This window comes from Peromyscus maniculatus, chromosome 4 (assembly GCF_049852395.1).
Source record: "Peromyscus maniculatus bairdii isolate BWxNUB_F1_BW_parent chromosome 4, HU_Pman_BW_mat_3.1, whole genome shotgun sequence".
Taxonomy (NCBI): domain Eukaryota; kingdom Metazoa; phylum Chordata; class Mammalia; order Rodentia; family Cricetidae; genus Peromyscus; species Peromyscus maniculatus.
In genome coordinates this window covers 117,836,787-117,860,847 of record NC_134855.1, presented here as the reverse complement: position 1 = coordinate 117,860,847, position 24,061 = coordinate 117,836,787, and the positions used below count along the sequence as shown (strand labels likewise).

The following is a 24,061-nucleotide window of genomic DNA, read 5'->3' as shown; positions in this document are numbered from 1 at the left end:
GTGAAGCTCTTTTTTCTTTAAAAATCTTTGTCTTCTTTTCTTTTTTTCACTGAAAGTGACTTTTTTAAAATGACAGTATGAGGATTGTTGAATGACTCTGAATACTTCTCTTAAACAAAAAAAATCAAAGCTAGGGGGCTGGGAGAGATGGCTTAGCAGTTAAAAGCACTTATTGCTCTTGTAGAGGACCTGGATTCTGTTCCCAGCACCCACATAGTGCCTCACAACCACTTGTAACTCCAGTCCCAGGAGACCCAGCACCCTTCCTGGCCTCCATGGGCGGGCTCTCTCTCTCTTTCTTTCTCTCTCTCTCTCTCTCTCTCTCTCTCTCTCTCTCTCTCTCTCTCTCTCACACACACACACACACACACACACAGACACACACACACACACACTACACAGGTAGTATACACACAAGCATATAGGCAAAGTGCTCATGCACATAAAATAAAAAGAAATGAATCTTTAAAAGTAATCAAAGTCAGGCTTAGTGGTGCAGACTTATAATCCTAGTAACCCAGAAAGATAAAGCAGGAATATCATAATTTCAAGGATAATTTATCAAGACCTTATCTCAAAGTTAAAATAAAATAAAAGCTGAGGCTACAGCTTAGGGTTAGTGTGCTTTCCTAGCATGTGTGAAGCTGCAGGATTAATCTCTGGTAGAGCTAAACAAACAAATAAATATCAGGTCAAGTCAGATGGTTTTTCACTTAAAAGAAAAACAAAATAAAACAAATGAATGAGGGCTCCCAAATTGGGGTCCTTGGTCTGCTCTCAGAGAAGCAGGTAAACTATTTCCATCTCAGTTTTCTCATATATAACATGAAAATAATAAAATGAGTGGGTCTTCCTAACTGTGAGAAAGGCATTTTGGGGAAGCAGTCACCACCATTCTAGACTTTATCAAACCCTTGCCATATGCAAGGGGCTGCCTGAATGCCACGGGTCACTGCAGAGATGGAAGCCACTGTTGCAGTCCTTGAGACCCTTCCTGTGATTGGCATGCAGGGTAGGGAGCAGCAGTATTTATAGCCTAGATAGTTATATGGGAACAAGAATATAGTAATTATTCAGTGGACATGCAATGAAAGGGGGCTCAGAAATGAGCCCATTGAAATCCCAGCATTGCACAGCAATTTCTTCTGTGATGCATTTAGCATTTTCACAGTTGAAAAGGAGAAGGGAAGTGTTAAGCTAAGGAAACAGCATGAGCCCAGAGGAAAGGAGCATGCAAACTCTGACTTGGCTGCATGTAGCCTGTTGAAATGAAGGGTAGGAAATGAGGTTGATTCAAGATAAAGACATTCTTAATACTTGTGTTGAGCCAAGAAATAGGGAACCATCAAAGGTAGCAAGGAAGAGCAACAATTTATAGAGCAAGAAAATAGAGCACCGTAGTTTGAATGGAGGTGAGAGAGCAGATACCAGAATTAAAACTAACAAATCTGGGCAAGTAAGGATCCAGGCCATCACAGCAGAGTGCAGGCGAATTGTCACTGTCGGGGGAACAGGAATGAGCACACATACAGGCACTTAGTGGTCTGGGAAATTTTATAGGCAGGTTTTGAAATGCCCTTCAGTGTCCCTATCCCCTAGAATGCATATACTTGTATGATACCTTTCTTGTGGATTTGGGATGGAGCAAGAGACTTGCTTTTAATAAACAGAATGCGATAAGAGTAATAGGGGTGTCACTAAGACAAGATTACAAAAAATATGGGGTTTTGTCTCATATTCTCTTTGTGACTCTATTCATGTTCTTGTTCTGTAAACAAAACAAAACAGCTCTCTTCTTGTGAGCTGCACTGTAGAAAAGCCATGTGGTAAAGGAATTGAGGGCTCCCTCCAGCCAAAAACCCATGGGAAACTGAATTCTGTCAGTGTCCCCATGTTACACGTCTGAAGCTCATCCAAGAAGATTATAATCCTGTCTGATACCTTAATTGTAGCTTGTGAGGGCTGACTTCCTGACACACAGAAATGCTGGGATAATAATTGCAGATTATCTTAATCTTCTAAATTCTGGGGCAATTTGTTACACAGCAGTAGGTGTCTGTAACCTGTGTAAGATATTTAAAGTGAGAGGTGACTGGGAGAGTAGGGAATAAATGGTCTTTGAGATTCACATCTCAGGATCATGGCCCAAAGTTGCACACTCTCCTAGGCCAGTGGTTCTCACCCTTCCTGATGCTGTGAAATTTTAATACAGTTCCTTGTCTTGTGGTGACCCCAACCATAAAATTACTTTTGTTGCTACTTCATAACTGCAATTTTGATACTGTTATGAATCGAAATATAAATATTTTTATGGATAGAGGTTTGCCAAAGGGGTCACAATCCACAGGTTGAGAACTGCTGTTCTAGGCATTATTGATTCCAAGGACTTTTCATATAAAGAGGTCTCTCTTCCATTTTTTTATCTCACAATTTCCTGGAGCTGATTAAAGAAATTTCATTTGATTTTCAATTTCAAGTGGCTCAGGGAGACAGTCCAGTGGAAAATGGCAGGAAATTTATCACCATGGATACAAGACAAAGCAGAGGCTTCTGAGTCTGACAACGGAGAAACACACCTCTCTCCTTTTGACATATCTTCCTCAAGTGTGATTTTTTCATCAATAACTTAAGTTTCTTCAAGCCTGAGGTAGGTTAAATATGCTCTTTATACAAAATAGGTCATTGTAGTTGGAATTTTCTCCAGTCCTGCCTGGCCTGCGGTCAGGACAAATCTCTCTCACCCGCCAGTCCCACAGCTGCTCAGACTCAATTGAGTAAACACAAAGAGACATATTGCTTACAAACTGTATGGCTGTGTCAGGCTTCTTGCTATCTAGTTCTTCTATCTTAAATTAACCCATGTCTATTAGTCTATAAGTTGCCACATGGCTCGTGGCCTTTCAGTACCTTACATCTTGTTTGTCATGGTGGCAGCTGGCAGTGTCTCTCTGTCTCAACCTTCCACTTTCAAGAATTCTCCTCTCTCGTCCTATACTTCTTGCCTGGCTACTAGTCAATCAGTGTTTTATTTATTAACCAATCAGAGCAACACATTTAAGATACAGAACATCCTACAGCACTTCCCCTTTTCTTTTTTTTCAAAAAGGAAGGTTTTAACTTTCACATAGTAAAATTACAGATAATAAAACACAACAGGTCATCCCACAAATACATGAGCAGTACCAAAATGCCTGAATGATAGCTAACAAAAAACTCAGCTTGGAGATTTGGGTAAAAAAACAAAACAAAACAAAGCCACATTATCTCCTCATTTATGTTTGAGTTATGTACTTGAACAGCAAAGTTAATACTATATCTGTGAATCAGAATAAACCCCATGCAAAATCTCTTTAGCATGTTTTTCTGTTCAATGTGCTGCTTATAATTAGGTTCTTTTCAATGGCCTTACTGTGAGAAACAGAACAAAAGAGAGCACACTTTCAGAACTGCATTGCCATGTAACCTGTAGGGCCCTGGGACATACAATGTCCAAGCAGGTAACCATCATACATTTTCATGATAATGACATGCAGAACAGTCATACTGCAGCTTGACACCCATGGAGAACAGTAGCCAAGAGTTCCTTTGTCTGCAGCAGCAAACTGGTGAGAAATAGCCTGTTCTGAATCAAGCCTCGTCTTCTTGTAGGCTTTTGATTTAGCCTCTGAAAGTGTAAACAGGCCTTTTCATTTATCCATGATTGAGGCAAACTTTCTGCCAGACTGTGTTTATCTTGCCTGCCTTCAGGGAGAGGAATGTTGTAGTTTGACTCTGAAATGTCCCTCACAGGATGATGTGTTTGAACACTGGGTCTCCAGTAGGTGGTGTCACTTTGCTACTTCTGGTTCTGCTACTGACTCTCTGCTTCCTGATTCAGTAAGATGTGAGACATTGTCTCAGTTAACAGACAGACCTGCTGCTGTGCTTACAGACAGTTGGCCCCGCCTCCAAGCTATCTTGTATTGCCCCTAGAACCATGGGCCAAAATGAACCCTGCACTCCTTGCTTCTGCCAGCTTTCTGTTTGTTTCTGTTTGTGTTGATGTGTGAGAGCATATCAAGGCCCACTGTTCACATTATCTCTCTAGCTGGCAGATGAGTCAGCAGCTGACACAAAGAGGGATGTTGAGGATGAGCACTCCCTGGTCCAAGCACCAAGAGCATAAAGAAAATGTATTTTCTGAAGAACTGAGAAGGAAGTCCATCTTCCCTTCCCAGATCTTACCCTTTCAACAAAACTGCCAGTCTCTCACCAACTTTCAGCCCTCTCTCACTTCCGATTTCCTCTATGTTCAGTAAGAGCCCCTTAACAATAAACATTTACGGCAACTCCTCTCAGTTCTTGTCCCTCTCTCTCCCTCTAGCCCATGTGACTGGGGAGAAATGCCCATGTTTTAGACAAACTTAATAATCTAACTTTTCTATGTTGGGGGCCAAATAAACGAGAGAAGAAATGAAAGAAAGGAAAATCATCCAACTTGGCAAATGAACTTTAATTTTGATCCGTGTCCTTAAACCTCACACAAGTAAAGGCTTATCATTGTCCTCAAACTACTCATCTTCCTTCCCACAACATCATCTCCAGCAGGGACACAGATAGCCGTTTCACATCATTCTCCACATCTCCTTTCTGTTACCCTGACCTCCAGTTTCACAGAAAAAGTGGGAGCTATTGGTTTGCGACTCTCATATTGCCATTGTGTATCCACACTCTCAGCTGTACAGCTCACCTTTCCAACAGCTACCTAAATGAGCTTTCATGCTTCTATCGAAGGCCAATTCCAAAAGTGAAAGTAAAATCCACTTGTCTCACTCAAGCTCAAGCCTTTCTTCTTTATCAACATTACAGTCTAAATCTCTCTTTCAACTGGATCTTTCTCACCAGCATCCAAAATGGCCTGGTATTTCTTATCTGAAGTCCATCATTAAACTCATAGGACCCATATTCCACATCTCTCCTTCAAGGCAAAAATTTCCAAGTCTTACCTATGTTTTCTACCTCCACTTTCTCTTCACAATTCCTTTTTCTAGCACACACCACAAGTCCCCCTTTAATGTCCCTGGAATTCCCCTCAGTAGCAACCAGTATATTACCCATTTGCACACACATTTCTCTGTCTTCCTCTTTGTTGTGACAGTAGCATTGGGTAGGTTATGGGACCTTTCTTCTTCTTCTTTTTTTTTTTTTTTTTTTTTTTGGTTTTTCGAGACAGGGTTTCTTTGTGTAGCTTTGCACCTTTCCTGGAACTCACTTGGTAGACCAGGCTGGCCTCGAACTCACAGAGATCCGCCTGCCTCTGCCTCCCGAGTGCTGGGATTAAAGGCGTGCGCCACCACCGCCCAGCTGGGGACCTTTCTTCTTAAGACATACTTCTCTCCTGGTTCCTATGATCTCACAACTCTTTGAATCCACTCACCATTTTGGCTACAGCACTTCAATCTCAATTCTTGGTCCACCTAAACACTCCCTTCTCATTATCTTTACTTAGACATCCCATTGGCATCTCATACTACAAGAGTTCAATATAAATCTGCCCTCTGAAGTTCAGTCATCTGCACGCCTTTCTGTGTCCATCCTAGAACTGTGTCTTGTGCTCATTCTATGCTCTGCACTCTGGTCCATATCACATCATCTATTACCTGGGTTTACAAAACTTTCTACACTGTCTCTGCTCTTCCTTTCTTTTCTCTCCATAGTAGCCAGAGCCATCATTCCAAATCTCTTCAGTGGCTTTTTCCTTGTCAATCTCAGAACAGTAAGGTTGTTTTTAACAGGGTCTACAGAGTCCATGCCTTTTTCTACAAGTTCATTTACTATGTTTTTTTCCCCCTCTTGCAAACATTTCTTTAGTCTCTTTTACTTGTCTTAGCCAAGGAAAAACCCTTGCCTCTCAAAGTTCTGGGACTTTTCAGTTTATCTGCCTGAGCAACATTCCCTTACTTAGTTCTTCATGGAACTGGCCCTTTCTTATCCCTCAGCTCAGGATTTCCCTATCACTTTCCCATCAACTATTTCTTGATTACCCTCTTTTAGTAGCTACCCATGGTTATTCCCTATATATATTCCTCATGGATGTCCTGCTGAGCATCACAATCTATAATGATGACTTTCAATATGAATTGTTCTTAATCTCCTCCTTCTAGAACATAAACTTTTTCTCTTGAGTTTTTAACATTTAGCATAATGTCTGTTCATGATAGCAATTTGATATACTCAGTGATGTGTGAATTAATTCAATTGTGAGATAGTTGGGCAATGCTCTTTACTTAGATACACATTCCTTCATTTACCTGAGTGGTACTCTGAAATAAAAGAGACAAAATTCTTGCTCAGTTAATGACCTCTCTAGTCCTACAATAATGCAACATCAACTGTAATGTCACAGAACACAGGCCTCTTAGAAGTATGCATACTGTGATTGCCTTCATCTAAGAGGCCAATGAACTGTTCAGAAATGTGGCTTACATAAGACAATTTGCTTAGGATTTAGCTAACCTATAATATGATGTTTGCTGTATGCAATGTGATTGGTATGGTCTTGGCTAAACTCTTTCATTTCCCTAGGTTCCGGACTCTTCATCAAGCATATTAGTTGAGGTTATTGTCACTGTGACAGGATACCGCAAACCACCTAGGCATTTCTTAATCCAATCAAGTTGACAGTCATAAATGTTAAGATTTGGAAAAAAAAAATTCCTCCATTTTTTAGACTTTAGATTCTTCACTAGTGAAAGGCAACCTGGGGCTTTCTTCACAATGATAGAAATCCATAGATTTGGTGAGTATTTGCAACCTGTTTTCTAAACAGTGTGCCTCACTCTGGTGGTAGTGGGACCAGATGAAGGCCTGGTTCAACCCAGTGAGCAGAATGGTTACCAGCCCTGCCATAAGTGTATAAGAGTATCTGTCATGTGCCCACATACCCTCAAAGGTATTTCACTTAAGCAGTTGGGCCTAGGAACCAGACCTTGCTGGGGCCACACCCACTGTAATTCTCCCACCAGCAACTACCTCATGGTGAAATAACCAAAGAAAAGTTTGCTTTAGATCTCCTGCGTGGTGGGCTGCAGATGGCCTCCTGATGTCACTCCAGCCTGAATGCCTAGGGTTTTGTGAGTACTGAATTTTTCTTTTAAAGGGAGCCTGTGTAGCCAACAGACGCTCTTCCCATCTGGATAGGCTCCACCAGACTGGCAGGTTGCCATGGCATTTCTATTTACACCACATTCTAAATGGCATGAAAAACGCCAACCCAAAGGAACAACAGACACTTACAGGAGCCCTTAGTAAAGTAAATTGAGTTAATGGTTTGAGCAATCTTGGAGCAACCATTCAGAGGTCCAGAGAAAAGACGCAGCCTCATAATTAGAGGGTAGCTCTTTGAAGCTGTGACCCCATCCTCTTTGTTTTCCTTCTGCTCACATCAGGAAGGTGGGAATCCTGTTCCTTTTGGCTCCACAGCACAAAGTCATATCCTTATTGGGGGCTGTATTATTCTGTAATCGAATCAGCCAGGTCTGGTCTAACTCAATTCCTTCTTTTCTTCCTGTCTCACCATTTATGAGCAAAACTAGAGCTGAGAAATTACTGTTAATTTTGGATTATCTCAGACTCTAGAAGAGCCACTGGATGAGTTTCAGGGCTGAGGTTGTGGGAAAGATTCTAAAGCAGAAAAACCATCCTCCACAGGTGCCTTATGCAAAGTCTGACGCATTATTCCCACCTATTGTTTGGAGTATAGTCTTTCCTTGAGGTCCCACTGCTCAACAAAGATTGTGAGTTTTTCATGCTTACTTTGCATATTTATTTCATAGATGTTGTTTTGAACTGAGTTCTTTGTCTCCATCAAAATCTCAGCAGGGGGATTCTCAAGTACATTTTCTTGCATGGACCAAAGAGGAGAGAAGAAAGGCAAGGATCTACTCAGCGGCCTGCTTCCAACCAAGTGAACCAAATGTAGAGCATGGGACCCCTCCAGGAATGATGAGTTAAGAGGTAGATGACTTATTTGTTCATTTATTTTTTGGGTCATATTCTCTTGTAGCCCAGGCTGTCTAGAGAATCATTTATGTAGCCACAACTGTCCATGAACTACTGACCCTCCACTCCACTTCTCATGTGCACCAACACACTCGTGACTTGGCTACTATAGAGAACTTTATGTGCTGTGGGCTGAAAACTTCTGCAGTAGGTAGTTATTTTTGAAAGGATCATTCTGATTTATTTAATTTTAAGCAGGCTGGTGATTCTGATTATAGACACCTCTTTTTCTATAACCTAGTTCATACTTTATGTTAAACTAAGTACATCCTTTATAAGTAGTTTTTCTTTCTCTGATAGACAATTAGTAACAATCGTTACTTTTTAGTAGGTGTGAAATAATCAGCTCTTTTCTAATCCTGTCCCAGTCTCTGAAAATGCTAACAATGCCAAGAGTTTTTCACACCAGGGTTATGAATAGGGATGTCTAGATGGCTATCAGGGGACATCACATAATGGGCACAGGAATTTAGCTTGTTCTACTGAAGGGCAGCTCCTAATGAGCTAATGTGTAACAGGACAGAACCTTCCATTTTGCCCAATTTCAGTATGATGGTCTTCTGGAGTAGATAATCCTGTTTTATTCCCAAGATCTTACTGAGCCTAAGGAAAGGATTGGGGCATAAATATAATAAGTCAATCAGTTCAAAAGAGCCCCTATGTCAAATAGAAGGCGCTTGGGTCAATGGCTGGAGTTCAGTAGGTTTGGGAGTATGTAACCACAGTGATGTTTATTAAACGGAATGTCCATCTTACACCATTCTCAAAGGTATTTTTTTTATTATCTGAAGTTATTGCTTCTCTTTATTGTACATAATGTCCTATAAAGAAGATATATGTCCACAATTGAGCTTTCAAAGAGGACCACGGGGCCAGCTTCATTTAAAGGGAATGAAGTCAAGCAGTAAATTTGCTGGTCACTCTTTTCATAAGAACAGTATCTCCGTCAGCAGTTGGTCTTTGATGTTCTGACAATAGCACCGGGCCTCGAAGGCAGAGGAGCACCCCCAGAACACACAAACCAGTCTACATTCATCAGAAGTAGAGACCAGATTGCAGGGCAGCATGCAACAGGGAATGAAGAGACTGAGCCAGTCTCTACACTGGTTTCTCTGCTTGCTGCGTTTTTGACGGTATTTTAAACTGAGTATGATATTCACATGGTATTGTACATACATAGTTCAGTAAAATCCACAAACAGAGGCCACTTGTGTAACTAGCATTCAGATCAACAGAGAGATTGTATAATCAGCACCCAGAGGGAGCAGCCATCCTAGGCACTTTCTTGACAAAGGTAACCTCTGTCCTCTTTTCACCTGTGTCCTTTTTTTCCATCTCCACATTTGTCATCGTATTGATCTTGACATAGATAGGACCATATAGCTGATAGTGTTTCGTGGGTACTGGCTTCTTTCACACAGAATTATACCAATAAACCTATATCTTGGTGGGGTATAGCTATACTTTGTTCATTCTAAGCATGTGCTCTATTGCCTTCTTATCCATTCTACTATTCATGACATTTGGGCTGGGTTGAGGTCAAGATGAGTTTAATAATGTTATGATGTTTTTCCCCCCAGTCTTTAAGTGCATTGTCTGTGAATACCTCACCAGGGTAGAACTGATGGGGGAGTGGTATGTAGAGATTTTTTTTTTAATTTTAAGTTAGTTATTTTTAGGAAAACCATTTTCCACAGTGTTTATATCAATCTACACTCCCACTAGACCACTGGGTTGCTCAACATTATTACTAACACTTAGTGCCTACAAGGATTATTTTCTTCATTTTACCATTCCAGTGGGATAGTGTAGTGGTTTTACATTTTTCGGTGATCATACATTCCTTTATAAGTTGGGTTTTTTTTGGGGTGGGGAGAGAGTTGGGTAGGGGATGTCATTCTATGGTAGAGTGCTTGCCTAGTATGCTCATGGCCTTAGGGTCAATCTCCAGCAATGCAAAATACAAGTCTTTTTTCCCCCTGTACTTTAGTCAGTGCTTAATTCTGTGACTACTACCAAATGAATGAATTTTGTAAGAAATTTGGGTGAGACTGGTTCCAAGTTCATAGTTGAGCCACAAAGAAAGAACGGCTAATGTGTAATGGAATCCAACAGGTTGTGCTCAATAAATGAGAGTGGTCCATTGAGAAGAAAACAAAATAAAGATAAACTTCTTCGGGGTTACAAGGAAGTCAGAGACAGAAAATATAGCATAAAGGATCTGGAATCAGAGTGGCCCATAAACTGATTAGATATCAACAAGGTAATGCTGGAACTACAAAAGGAAATAGGACAACACCATTTGGTAGGGAGAACATTCTAAAATCTTGGTCACTTGCTCCCAAAAAGACCATGAGAAGGTGAACTTGTGACATACTGAAGAAAAGGAAAATGATTCACCAGAAGAAGGAATCCTTCTGGACTGTACCAGTAATTAAGAAGTAGACTGTAAGCTCACAGAGTTGATACAACGCCTGCCCCCAGGCATGTCCTGGTTCTCTTGTTATGTCGAGAAAAGGAAGGTAGGAGAGGGTGCCCCTTCATCAGGGAAAGTGGTTTCAGGCTTAAATTGCTAAAGCTCCATGAGTGATGAATAACATATTTGTGGGCACAGTTCCATTCCCATCCTGCAGCACACTATGTTTAAGCACAGAAAGGGCAACTATTATAAAGGAAGATGGAAAGAGGTGGACATATACGCATACCTTGATTCAGAAACAACACTCACTGGGGTGTGATCCTGTGCTGACAGAGCAAACTACGAGAGGAAATATCGATTCCTCTGCTCCAGTCTATCTTATGCCTAATTTCTCGGGGGAAGGACCTTTGGGATCTTATCCTTCTGTTCCCTTTCATTCTTGCCCCAAAGCCACACTGAGTAGCCTTACTCTACATCCTCAGAAGCTGTCTGGGCTCACTGGACACTATACTTTTTGTGTACACATGGCAGAAAGGGACATTTCCTTGTTTCTTCCTTCTTTTTTAAACCCATAGGAGACAACAGAAGCATCAGCACTGGTGTGAGGCTTATGGTGAGCCTTTCCAATAGAAGGGCGGCTAACAGACCAGCCTGGACCATATTAACTCCGCAAAGTGTTTCCCTCTGCATGAAAACCTCACAAGAACACACTGGTAAATCTTGATGTCATAACATCCTCAGTTTCTTCAACTACAAAATGGAAACAATTTTCACAGGAAACTAGGGGAATATAGAATACACCAATGGCAATGCCTGCCGCAGTGTGTGTTAGTTTTCATATCATCATTATCACCACCACTGGTTTTGAAAGTCAAGATCACAGATTAATAGAGCTCCACCTCCCCATCAGATTGCCTGTTTCCCAATGAGAAAATGAAGTTCAGAGACTTGATGTGATTTGTCCAAGGCCACAGAATTCCCAGAACTACCACCTATGCTAAAACTTTACTCTGTGACATGAAAGTCATTACAACATTATAAATTCCCAGTGACGTAGCCATTTTGTTCATTTTTACTGAATGGGATGCAGAGGCAAATGCTTTTGCTTTGGACATACTCTTAAGAAACAGAACAGGAAGCAGCCATTCTGTGGTACCCTGTGACTTGATTTGGTTGATGAGAAATTAACAGGTGTAGCTTGAGCAAGGGGCTAAATTGTGTTCCACACACATGCCTAATTTTGTCTTTCTGTACATTCTTACTTACCACCATGAGATAAAGGTTTAGCAGGAAGCCTGCCAGGCCCAGAGAATTGGAAGACTCATGGAGCAAATGCAAACCCAAGGCAAGAATTGTTGGGGTACTTGCCCAGGTCTGAACTCTAGCTGACCCACTGGCTGATGAAGGTGCAGATGCATGTTAATTGTTATAGGCTACTGAGTTTTATGTGCAATTAATCCTGTAAAATTATTAGGGGGTAACTGAATAATATAGAACCTATGTTAACTGCTTTTCTGGGTGTTCAGAAGCACACCTCTGCACTAGTGAATGCTTCTTGAGTTGTTATCTGCCTGTGATTAAGCTGGGAACCTTGTCAAAATGTAGGTTCTGAGTCAATGATTCTGTGATGGACACAAGGAGATGCTAGAGCTGCTAGTCCACAGTATTCTGGGTGCAAGAGCTGCAAAGTCATCTTGAGTTTCTCCTGTGGGCTTTTGGGCCATGACTGCATTTAGTGAACACTCAGACAGTAGATGGGTCACCTTTGGTGTAAAAGGGCAATCCTTGCCCTCATAATCAGAATCCTATGGGAGTCGGACACACTCCATGCTGCTCTAACATGCATCTTGGCCAGAAGATGAGCCCATGTTAATATTTCCTCAGTCTGTCTTTTGAGATTGTCTGTCTTTAAATTATTATTTCTGTTTCTTGGAATTTAAAGCTTATTGTAATCCATCTGGCTGACAATTCATTCTGAGATCACAACCCACCCATACTGGAATTTAAGTCACAACTCAGTTGAGATAGAAAAGTCTTCCCCTGGTTTTCTCATTTCGCTGTCAGACAGGAATGGGGAGGTTGATGGAGAAGGCACATTGGACAGTAGCAAGCACACAGGAACCTTGACCACATTTTTGATGGGTTTTCTGGTCTATCACCTACCTTTTGCTCCCCACCCTCACTCCACAGTGACCACCTCATCACTGTCATTATGTCACCCGGGTAACTGAGCCATACAGAATTTTGTACTTTGGTTGTCCTGAAAGGAAAGATAAACTCTTTTCAAGGATACAGGATTTTTTTCCTCTCCTTCAGATTCGTGCAATACGTTGGAGGTCAAATACTGATATATTAATTAAGGAAAATATCTTCCTGGAATTCAGCTTCCAAACTCTGTGAAGTTCTTCAAAGGTGCCACAGGGTTGCTGTGGATCCTAAGCACATTATGTAAGTGCATTAAAAATATTGCCATGATTTCTTAATAAGTTAAACATGCAGCATCCATATGACCCAACCATTTTTCTCCTAAATATATACCCAACAGAAATGAAAGCATATGTTTACAGAAATGTTCACAGTATTTCCATTTTAAAGTTCCCAAATAGGAAACAACTTAATGTTTTTCAGTGGGCCAATGGATTACATACTGTAGATGGAGCCATACAATTGAATACTAATTGACAGTAATAAGGACCAAGTATAATTGTCAAATTCATTATGTGAGTAAAGAAGCCATATCATGTGTATGAATGTGCTAACAAAGAATCCAGCAAATACAAAACAAATCTATAGTGGTAGAAGGCCATTCAGTGGCTGCCTAGAGCTTTCTAGATATCACAAAGGGGCACAAAGAAATGCCTGGAAATTTACTACCTTGGTGATGGTGATGTTCTCACAGGTGTCTATGTTGTCAAAATAGTCACGTTAAAGCTATATAGTTCATCACTTATCAATTATTTCTCAACAGGTTGTATTTTAGAAAGTAATAAATGACTACATCCCTTCTTTCCATGATCATTTCCAAAGAATAAAGTGTGTGTGTGTGTGTGTGTGTGTGTGTGTGTGTGTGTGTGTGTGTGTGAATCATTCTTATCGACATGAGCATTTTATTTGGATGCTATAGAAGTTAATGTATGGGGTGAGCATGGCATTATTTCCAGATTACTGGATCCTTCATGTACATTCTAGCCATACCTTGTTGTTTGATAATAGATATGTGATGTCCAGCAGGAAATGGCCTGGTTTATTGCCTTCTATTTCTATATTCTTTTTTTCCAGGTCACTGCTATTGAATACCTGGAGATTGAATTGCTCTAAATTGTTCAGTTTCAGGGGCCCTGCTTCAGTGTGTCTTCCAGGAAGAACAGAAAGGCTGCTCTCTCAGAGATGGATGTTAGTCACAGAGAGCACTTTATGCAAGATGATTCACTTTACTACGATGGGCAAAGGTCAACGCCAACAGGAAGAAGGAGTCGCTAACCCTCTGTTTTCACTTCTGCTAAGTTTACAGAAATAACTTTCAGTGACATCTGCTGGTCTATGTTTGGGGAGTTGATGTTATTTATCAAGGCATGCTGCCCTCCCATCTCAGGCATTAGATGACAACCACGCAGAACTCTGAGGAGTTCCCATAGTCATTCATCCTCTTATTTAAAATAGTAAGTGACTACGGGGGTTAATTTTTCAATGGAAAAGGGGTCAGTCATATTCCTGAGCACCAGAAATTTGTAGTCTTTACCTAATTTTGATCTTTGTTACCCATGAATTTTCCTATGGGAAGGTATGAGACATTGGCTACTGTTACTGCCCATAGCACAGCCCTTTCTGAGGCTTACAAACTTTATTGTTGTTACTGACAACAAACGGAAGTGTCTCATGGAAGCTCTGCTCTGTCTTCCCAGTGGTATTCTACTCTGGAGCTATCTAGACAGGAAGTCACTGTAATGTTTAGGTGTAAAGTATGTTTGTTTAAAGCAAACCTGAGATACCTCCCAGACAAGACTCCCAGAATTCCTAGAAGAAAAGGAAAAGGCAGAAAGGGAAGGGAAGGAGTATAAGAGACTAATATTAGAAAAGTAGCTAGCATGGACAGTAGTGCTCAGCACTAAGGAATGCAGGACATTAACGTGTTGGCTTGATTGGCACAGTATTTGATCTTACTTTGTGACTAATATGCACAGAAGACAGCAAGTTGTTTTTCTTTTTTATTTTATGCACCTGAGTGTTTTACCTGCATGTATGTATGTGCACCATGTGGGTACCCTGGTGCCCATGGAGGCTAGAAGAGAGTGTCAGATTCCTTAGAACTGGACTTAACAAATGTCTGTGAGCTGCCATATGGGTGCTGGGAACCAAACCCAGGTCCTCTGTCTGCAAAGAGCAGCAAGTGTTCTTGGCTGCTGAGCCATATTTCCACCCCAGAAGACAATTTAATGTATTTCATGCCCACAGCTTTGTTTGAACTTCATACATAAGGCTTTAAAAGATGCAAAATGAGCCGGGCGGTGGTGGCGCACGCCTTTAATCCCAGCACTCAGGAGGCAGAGCCAGGTGGATCTCTGTGAGTTCGAGGCTAGCCTGGACTACCAAGTGAGTCCCAGGAGAGGCGCAAAGCTACACAGAGAAACCCTGTCTCAAAAAACCAAAAAAAAAAAAAGATGCAAAATGAGACTATTTTTGCTCCAACAACATACTCCTTTGTCATTTCTTTGAACTAATGGAATATAATACAAGATTAACCAGATACTTCTGTCTTAGCCCCTAAATAATCTGTTTGGGAGCAAAGAAGCAGGGGGCGTGTGATGGTTATTCTTGGTTGTCAACATGACTATATCTGGAATTAACTAAAAACCCAAGTTGTTGGGCACACCTCTGAGGAATTTTTAGTTACTTGGATCATGTGAGGTAAGATTTTACACACACACACACACACACACACACATTTCATTCTATCCGTTTTGTTCCTCTAGAGCAATGGCTATCAATCTTCCAAATGCTGTGACCCTTTAGTACAGTTCCTCATGTTGTGGTGACCCCCAGCCATCAATTTATTTTTGTTGCTACTTCATAAACTGTAATTTTGCTACTGTTATGAACCATAATGGAAATATCTGTGTTTTCCAATGGTCTTAGGTGACTCCTGTGATGGGCTTATCCACCCCCCAACCCCTCAACACCAAAGGGCCGCAACTAACAGGTTGTGAATCGCTCCTCCAGAGAATCCTGACAAATACAGATTCTTTACTGTAATTGAAGAACGGGACTTTGTCTCCACCAATCCAAGTTATAAAATGATGAACCAGGGGTTGGTTGCAAGAGAAGAATGATCTTAGAAGCTGAAAGGAAAAATAGAACCAAAGAAAACACTGAAATATTGTAAAACAAACCCAAAGAAAATATGCTAAAGAAAGGGATAACTGAAATTGGAACACAGAGAGGACTGTTACACAATGACCATCAAACCTGTGCAACATTTCTTGGAAAGAGAGCAGGCACCTGCCTATGAATACTGGGGAGATTAAAAAATGAACACGGAATTACATTATAGCTCAAGGGACCTAACAGCATATCAAAGTAAGAACGTTCTGAAGAGGTTTTGAGGTTCATTTGGAGGTTTAACACCCCAGATGTAATCTTCTTTAATAACAGACAATTCTCAGGACATCCCTCTATCCCAAAGATCAATATACTTTTTAGAGCATGGCTTAAAGGAAATGATTAAGAGCTTATATGTAAGTAGTAGAGCTTTTTTTTTTTTTTAAAGAAATAAAATTATAGTGTTTCAGTTCAACATAACTAAACTAACCAAGCATCTGTGTTCACCTCTTTTCTTCTTTAAATTATGAGATGCCATAAGAAATAGGAAAATCACCTGGGAAGGGGAACAGGCTTCTAATAGACATAATACAATGACATCCAATCAAAAGTTAGATAGTTCAGGGTTGAGAGTATAGAAGAACAGTCTTCAGAAAACTTTGTGCTTGAGAAAAATCTCCTTAATAGTATCAAGAACAGTTTAATTTTAATTACTAGATATCCACTCACAAGAAATGAAAACATTTGTTTATAAAAGGACCTGTGGTAGTCACATGATCTTACCTACACTATACAAAACTTTCCAAATATTCATTGATGGGGAGTGGATAAACAAAATCATGGAATGGTTTTCCAACAAAGAAATATCAGTCAGTACTAAAGAAGCGCAATCTACTGATACACTTTTTCAGAGAATCTCAAAAATAGTACATTAAGTAAAAAATAACAAATACATAGAAAAATGTGCACAGTGCAATTCTATGTGTGTGAGCACTGGGACAGGCAAAGCCAATCTGTCCTGGTGGGCGTCAGGGAAGGATGGACTGTTTACTAATGCATGCCACTTGAAAGCCTTCCAGGGTGACAGAGGATGCTATATTTGATGGCAGCTATATGGCCACATACAGCCACCAAAGATGCAGCTGAACTCTTGGAATTTGTCCGCTTTATTGCCTGTAAATCATACATTGTTTAAAGACTTTTTGAATTTAGAGAGAAAGGGGAGGGGAGAGGGAAAGCAAAGGAAAGAACGGGGAAGGAAGGAAAATGGAGAGAAAGGAAGTGGAGAGGTGGGAGAGGATGAAGTAAGATGAGAAGGGGCCGTAGACTTTGGGGGAGAGCCCAGGGAATGCTTCCTTCAGTCCTGGGGTTCAGAGTACCTAGATGTGACATTCCCACCCGACATACACTACAGCAGCTCAGGTATGAGCAGCTGCCGGATAAATCACCTAAGAAGACACAGTCAGGATGTAAAGTATGTTTTCAAAACAAAGAGCACGGGAGAAAAAGGAAACACTGAAGACAGACCTTGAAATCTCGATATTAGCTTCGTACTTGAGTAAGAGTCCCAGAAGAACAGTATATGGGTACTGGAAATAAACAAAGAAAAATTTCTGAGCAGAGCACCAACTTGGGGCTTCACATGGAAAGATTATATACACCATGTGCTGAAAAGGACTCAGATCCAATTCCTGACTCTAAGCACAACCTGATGAAATTTATGAACATTATGAGTAAAGAGAAAAATCTTAAAAGCTTCAACTTTGTTTTTTAGGGAGTCAGGGGTTTGTTATAGTGATAGAGCCCTTGCCTAGTATGCTTCAAAAGCCAAATGCTAAGAAGTTCTATTAAAATTTCCCATGAAACATGAAATAATGTAATAAAGTGAATAATATCTTCAAAATTCTGAGAGTAAACAATATAACTCAGTCAGCTGCCAAATTGGCATCACATATAAGAACCAAATAAAGGTGTCTGAAAAATGTAAGTTCTTGGAGACTTTTGTAGTTGATAAGCTGTTTATAAAAACACTTTTTAAAGAATGTCCTCAGCAACATAAAAAAATGAAAATATGAGAGCTACAAAGCTGCAGACAAAGAATGAGACACTTTGCCGTTAAAGCAAAATGATTCTTGAGAACACAATAAAGCTGGTAACAACTGATCACCAGGTATAATAAACAGGCAAAAGGAAAAAGAAAAAAAAGGAAAATTCCAATACTAAAAGTTCACAAAATATAATTAAAAAAATATAGAGACAACCTACAGACAAGACAGAAAAAGAGTCAGAATCCTGTTTCATATGGGAATATAAGTTACACATACTGATTGATTTTCAGCATTGTTAGAAATATGTGAGCAAAATTATGGTTTTAAGATTTTTTAAAGGAATAGCAATAGGACTCATTGCTTCCATAATTTGATGGAAAGCGAACGAAATAAATAAATTTAAATGCTAAGTGTTAAGCTCCAATTGCTGATAGAGCACTTTGCTAGTCCTCGGAATGACACTAGGTTATAGTTATAGAGAGGTTAGCTCTCTTGCTAGGGTCACACAGATAAGCTGACGACGGGCACAAAGAAACAATCAGAAATTTAAGAGCAACAAACACCTTGGAAAATATATCTTCAAATTTATCAGCAATAAAGTAATTATAAGTGGTTGATATTCATTGATTTCATAGATAAAGAAAATTGAGGCAGAGCTCATCAATATCAGATATTCACAATTTTGTAAGCAGAAAAGCTTGAAACTAAAGGTTGAAAACGATACACAAATAGATGCCTCCCCAAAAGAACTCCAAAATGGGTTCAGAGTAACAACTTAAAAAAAATTGTTTTAATATACATGTAGTACAAGAGATAAATGGGAAGTCTCACCTCAATAAAACTATAACACCTCAAAGACATTTATGTCTTAACACTATGGATTATAGAAATATAAATTTAAAAATGTACATAATTATAGTAACAAGAAGAGAAAAGGGTAACATGGCAGGGTAAGACCATAATGAGCTTGCTTCAGGAGTCATCAGATAAATCAAGGTATGGAGGCTTATATAATCCAATTAACAACCTTGGCCCTATAGATCTTATTAGATAAGACTTTATATACTATATATGCAAATATAGACTACAAAGAACATAGAGCAGTGGTAAATGCTTAATTATGCGCAAACCTTATACTATTAAAATTAAAACTCAGTTGAGAATGTATGATTTTTCTCAGAAACATAAATGACTACAACCAACTAAAGAAGTATTGCATAATTTAAATAGGCCACTGGCAGTGGAATCACCTAGACTCTGAATCGGAGATTCCAATCAAGGAGATAGCAAGACGAAGAGGATTTTAAGAGTATTCTAACGTTATTTTGCTTGACATTCAATTTTTATCATTTAAAGTGCTAGTGAAAAAATAAAAAGAAAGAAAGAAAGTTGAATCCTTGCCATAAGTGTATAAGATACTACTAAAGTGTAATGCCAGCTCCCATACATACACTAAGGGCAAGCTAACACATGCAAGCAGGTATTACTAAGTGTCACTTTTCTAGATTCCAGAACAAAATTGATGAACATAACAAAAAATAATACCTATTTTCAAAAGCATTCAAACCTAGAAAGTAACCTATAAAACAAAAATGTTAAAAAAAATGGTTTTTTATTTGCTTGTTTGTTTCCTAAAAAGAGAGAGAAAGAAGTAACAGAGTTGGATGAATGGGGAGGTGGAGAGGGGAAGCCATGGTCAGAATATATTGTATGAAAAAAAAATTTCAATTAAAAATCAGTTTTGATAAAAAACAAGCATAAAACCTTTCTCAAGAAACAGACGCCTCTATTTGTCCTAGACAGGAGAGGTAAAGGCAAGAAGACATTTAAAATAATTCTCATTAAAATTTTAGTAATTTAAAGTAAAACAAATCTATAAAGTGCACTGGGATATATTTAATATAGATTTTCAAAAATTGTTACTAACATTGATTGATCCGTGTGTGTGTGTGTGTGTGTGTGTGTGTGTGTGTGTGTGTGTAGGTGTGAACTCACACACCACAGTGTACTTTTGGAGATCAGAGGCAACTTATGGAGAGATGGTTTTCATCTTCCAAAATGTGAGTCTCTGAGGTGAACTAATATCCTCAGAGATCCTTGTGCTTGGTGACAAAAGCCTTTACCTGCTGAGTTATGTTACTGACCCATATATTCAAAACAAAACAGAATATTAATCCTGTTCGAACATATTACATAACTACATTACACAAAACACAGTAATAAATGTACATGAATAGATGCGTGACAAAACAGACTTACATATGTGAAAAGCTTAATATATGACAAAGTAGAGCATTTAACAAGTTTGACAAGACAACTGGTTATTCTCTTGGGCAAAAAAAAAAATAGTTATGTATTTAAAATCCAGAAATAACTTCAAAGTAGACTGCTGTTCTAGAACAGTTTAGCTATAAACATATTTGAACAGAATGTATTTTAAAGATTTTTATAATCCTTAACAAAAGGCCATTAGGGAAAAGATTGGGAATTGAATACATTTAAGATAGCCAGCTACTACATGGCCAAAAGTAGCACAAACTAAGCAAGTTGACCAAGACATTTACAAAACCCATAAAACAAAAGATCAAGATTGTATTTGCAAGAATTCCTTAAGATTCACACAGGCCTTTCTAATGTAACTTGGTGGCTCCCCCAGCTAGAACCAGAAACTGTATCCTGTCCCTGAGAATCAAAGCTGATCCCAAGATGTGAAAGATTGTTAAGGGGTCTTACACCTGCTTTCATTTGTTTGCTGCTCTGGGCCTACCGTGCGGAGATAAAAGTGAGAAGGTATGTGGAGAAAACAGGTGGGCGATAATAAGCAACAGCCATCAAACTTATGAATGAGGTCATTAACACTACCTCATCCCCATTATAACAACAGAGGGCTTAAATACATGAATAATTTAAGGAGAGATGAACAGAAGAACCCGCCCAACTGAGCCCGGAGCTAGATGCTGCCCTACAAACTCATGAGCAACTAAAACTATGCCTGCATTTAAGCCACTCAAGTGTGGAGTGGTTTGTTACACAGCAGTAGGGAAGTGGGACAATTATCCATCACGTAGAAAGGGTTCCAGTGATGAGAGTAATTGCCTGACTGGAAAGTGGGCATGCAAGTTGGGAAGCAAGAAAGATAAATGCCTATTAACTTGAATCAAAGCTGGAGGAATCTTGTTGACAGAAGGGAACAAGAGCTTGGACTCTATAGTCAGCCTGTCTCGGTCCAAGTCCTGGACCTGCCCTTCCCCCACCCCAGCTGTGTAGCTTTGAGCAAGCTACATCAATCTCTTCAGTTCTCCACGTCCTCATCTGCGGAATGGACCAGTCCTTTGTCATTTCACTTCCTGGGTTTTAGTCACTAGCCATCATATGTAGTCTAAAAATACTAAATGGAATATTTCAGAAATAGATAATCTGTAAGTTTTAAATGGCACACTGTGATGAAATTTATCTTTACTGAAAGTTTTTGTTCTTTATCATAGTGAGTGTGTAGAGGGGAAATGGTGTTTGCAGGGTTTGGCACTATCCTGGGTTTTGGGTGTTCACCAAGGATGAGGAGATGACTGTCAATCCCCTGGAGTCCCTGTGAGGAGCTTCATTTAATAGTGGTTTTTCTTCCAGTGCTGTATGGCCTGGATGAAGCAGGGAGTACATGAAGCTGCGCTGTTTTATTGAAGGCAACAGGCGAATAAAGAGGCAGCATGCTTGCTCGTAAAGATGACAGATCAAGAACAAAATCTTTTCATTGAAGTTCAGAGTTCGGTTTCCTTTCATGCTATTGTAAAAATAACCAATTTGGCATTTTATTAAACTTGCTTAAATCTCACTCCTTTAATGAGGTCAGGTTTTACTACTAAAAATCACAATTTTAAATTTGAATGAGATTTATTAGAAGGTACATGAAAATTCCATTTAAAAAGGAGATAGCATTATTTTGATTATAATTGTTATTGTCTGTGGAGCCTATATTTTGAAATGTTCAGTCTTCCAGACTGCTTTTATTATATGCAATTGTTTTCTCATATCATTTAATTAAAGGCATATGAAAAAAACTAATCAGAGAATATGACCAGCACAAGATAAAGTTATGCTAGCAAAACATAAGATGTCAGTCAAAAGTAAAAACAACTTGGCCGTTTCATGAATTTTTATACAGCTAGTGATGACAGCCGAGGCTTTCTTACTGGATATTTTATGACTTACTAACCAACAGAGAGATATTGTGTGCTCAAAACATTTCATTGCTACATCATAGCAGCGATGGAACAATCACAAAAGAAAAAACAAAACACCCCTTCCCTCTCTCCTGCCTGCCCCAATTCAATTTCCTAGAATGCCCTGGAACTACCAAAGAAATCTTGTTGACAATTCCTAAGTGTGTTTACATATTGATATAAGTACAGATGCCTATATATACATGTATGTATTGGTAGTTGGCAGGATAATACATGTGCATTTGAAAATGTAACTTGTTTAAAAGTTGTCCCTCTTTTGTAGCCAGTATTATGAGTTTACCAAGAACTTGGAATATTGATATATAATTTGAAATACAACATACAAAATATAAGGCATACACATCTTTACACTATAAAATAAGAAAAGCAAATTAAGGGGCATTTTAGCTCTTCAGCTTTGGAGTGACTTCCCTAACCTCAGTTTCTCCACTTGACAGTGGGATGATGGCAGTACCTAGTTCCTGAGGTTCTTCTCTTTGAGCTTAGAGAAGTTAATATGTGTAAAGTGCTAGGAGCATTGCTTGTCATATATAAAAGGCACTCAAGAAGTATCCAGCTTTTGCTGGTATTTTGAGTACTTTTATGGAATATCTTTGATCCATCCAAGTCTTAAATCTTAAATAAAGGTGTGCCTCTTTTAAAATAATTCCAAACACAGTGCAGTTGAGGCAAACTCATGGGATCCACTGAGTTTCTGATAACTAAGAAGGACTTTGGTACCACAGAGCCAAACGATTTAGACGGGGTTTAAAATTGGATTCAAAATGTCCAAGAAACAGAAAGAATTCAGCAGTCACAATTTAGTCTTCAAATACACCTGCTGCTAGCAAATGCATTCTTTTGCACCCGGCAGACAGCAGATAAATGTCTTTTGCAGGTTTAGTTGGCTCTGTCCATTGAATCATACTGCCTTGAGCCCAAGAAATAACTCTGGTCAGGAAGAATATAAAACTTTTATAAGAAGAAATTACAAAAAGAATAAAGTTACAAACTAAGCTGTTAAAGTCATCACTGGACTTGGTTAAGTGGGAGCTTTGGATGCTCACCATAACTGAACACTGTAGCAAGATAAGCTGAAGCTACTGGATTAGCAGCTGCTTAGGACCCCAGATATTCCTAGAAGCAGAACTCTTTTTAAATCTTCTGCCTTTGGGGGGCTGTTCTTCAGCAAAGGCCCTCTGAGAATCCTATCCAATTCCACCAGCTGCTTCTCTCATTAACTTACTGTTGGGGTGGAAAAGGCCAACCGGAGATTATTCTAATGATAGCAAGCACCTCATAAAGAAATCTGCCAAATGTATTTTTCCATAGAACATCATTTTTACAGCTTTTCATGAGTCCATGAGGAAAGGAAGCATTACGATGTCCAGAAGTCTTGACGATATTAAGAATTACTCTTTCAGTGTTTGGCATGGGGAAATATCTGTCACTGTACAGGTTTACTCAAAGGGTAATGTGAGAGGCTCCTACAAAATCAGAGTGTTTTTAGAAGGGTTGGAGAACATTTAAGTTTGAGGCATGTATTCTTGCAGGCCTGGATTGCATTTATAAGGGTCACCTTGCTTTAGTCTGACAGATAATGGGCTTTTAACCAACAGGTGGGAATGTGAGAATTCTAACAAGTTTAATCTTTTATGGGATTAATCTTAATCATTAAGATTAAGAGGTTATCTTAATCTCTCTGTACTTTAATTTCATAATCTGCAAGGCAGAAAGATTAACAATCTTGAAATGAGGGTTATGATGAGATTAAATGAACTAAATCCTGTAACAGTCTTAAAATAGTAGCACAGTAAATACTATAGAGCTGTTTAAATAAATGCTCCTCTCAACAACTTTTTTTTTGCAAAAAAAAAAAAGGCATAAAGATATAAAAATATCGACATTGCAGAGTGAATAGTTTTAGTAGGCCTGACTTGATTTCTTTGGAGACTGGAGAATCCTCGCTGTGTCTTAAGGAAAATCTTGGCTCACTTCTACTGGCTCTCCAGGTTTGCACC

The 24,061-nt window shown here is 39.3% G+C and overlaps 1 protein-coding gene across 1 annotated transcript in view; it reads right to left on the bottom strand.

Moving 5' to 3' along the window:
• The window catches only part of Ism1 (isthmin 1), a 78,294-nt gene that overhangs the window by 53,249 nt on the left and 984 nt on the right, over positions 1-24,061 (bottom strand). The gene's annotated exons all lie outside the window — the stretch shown is intronic.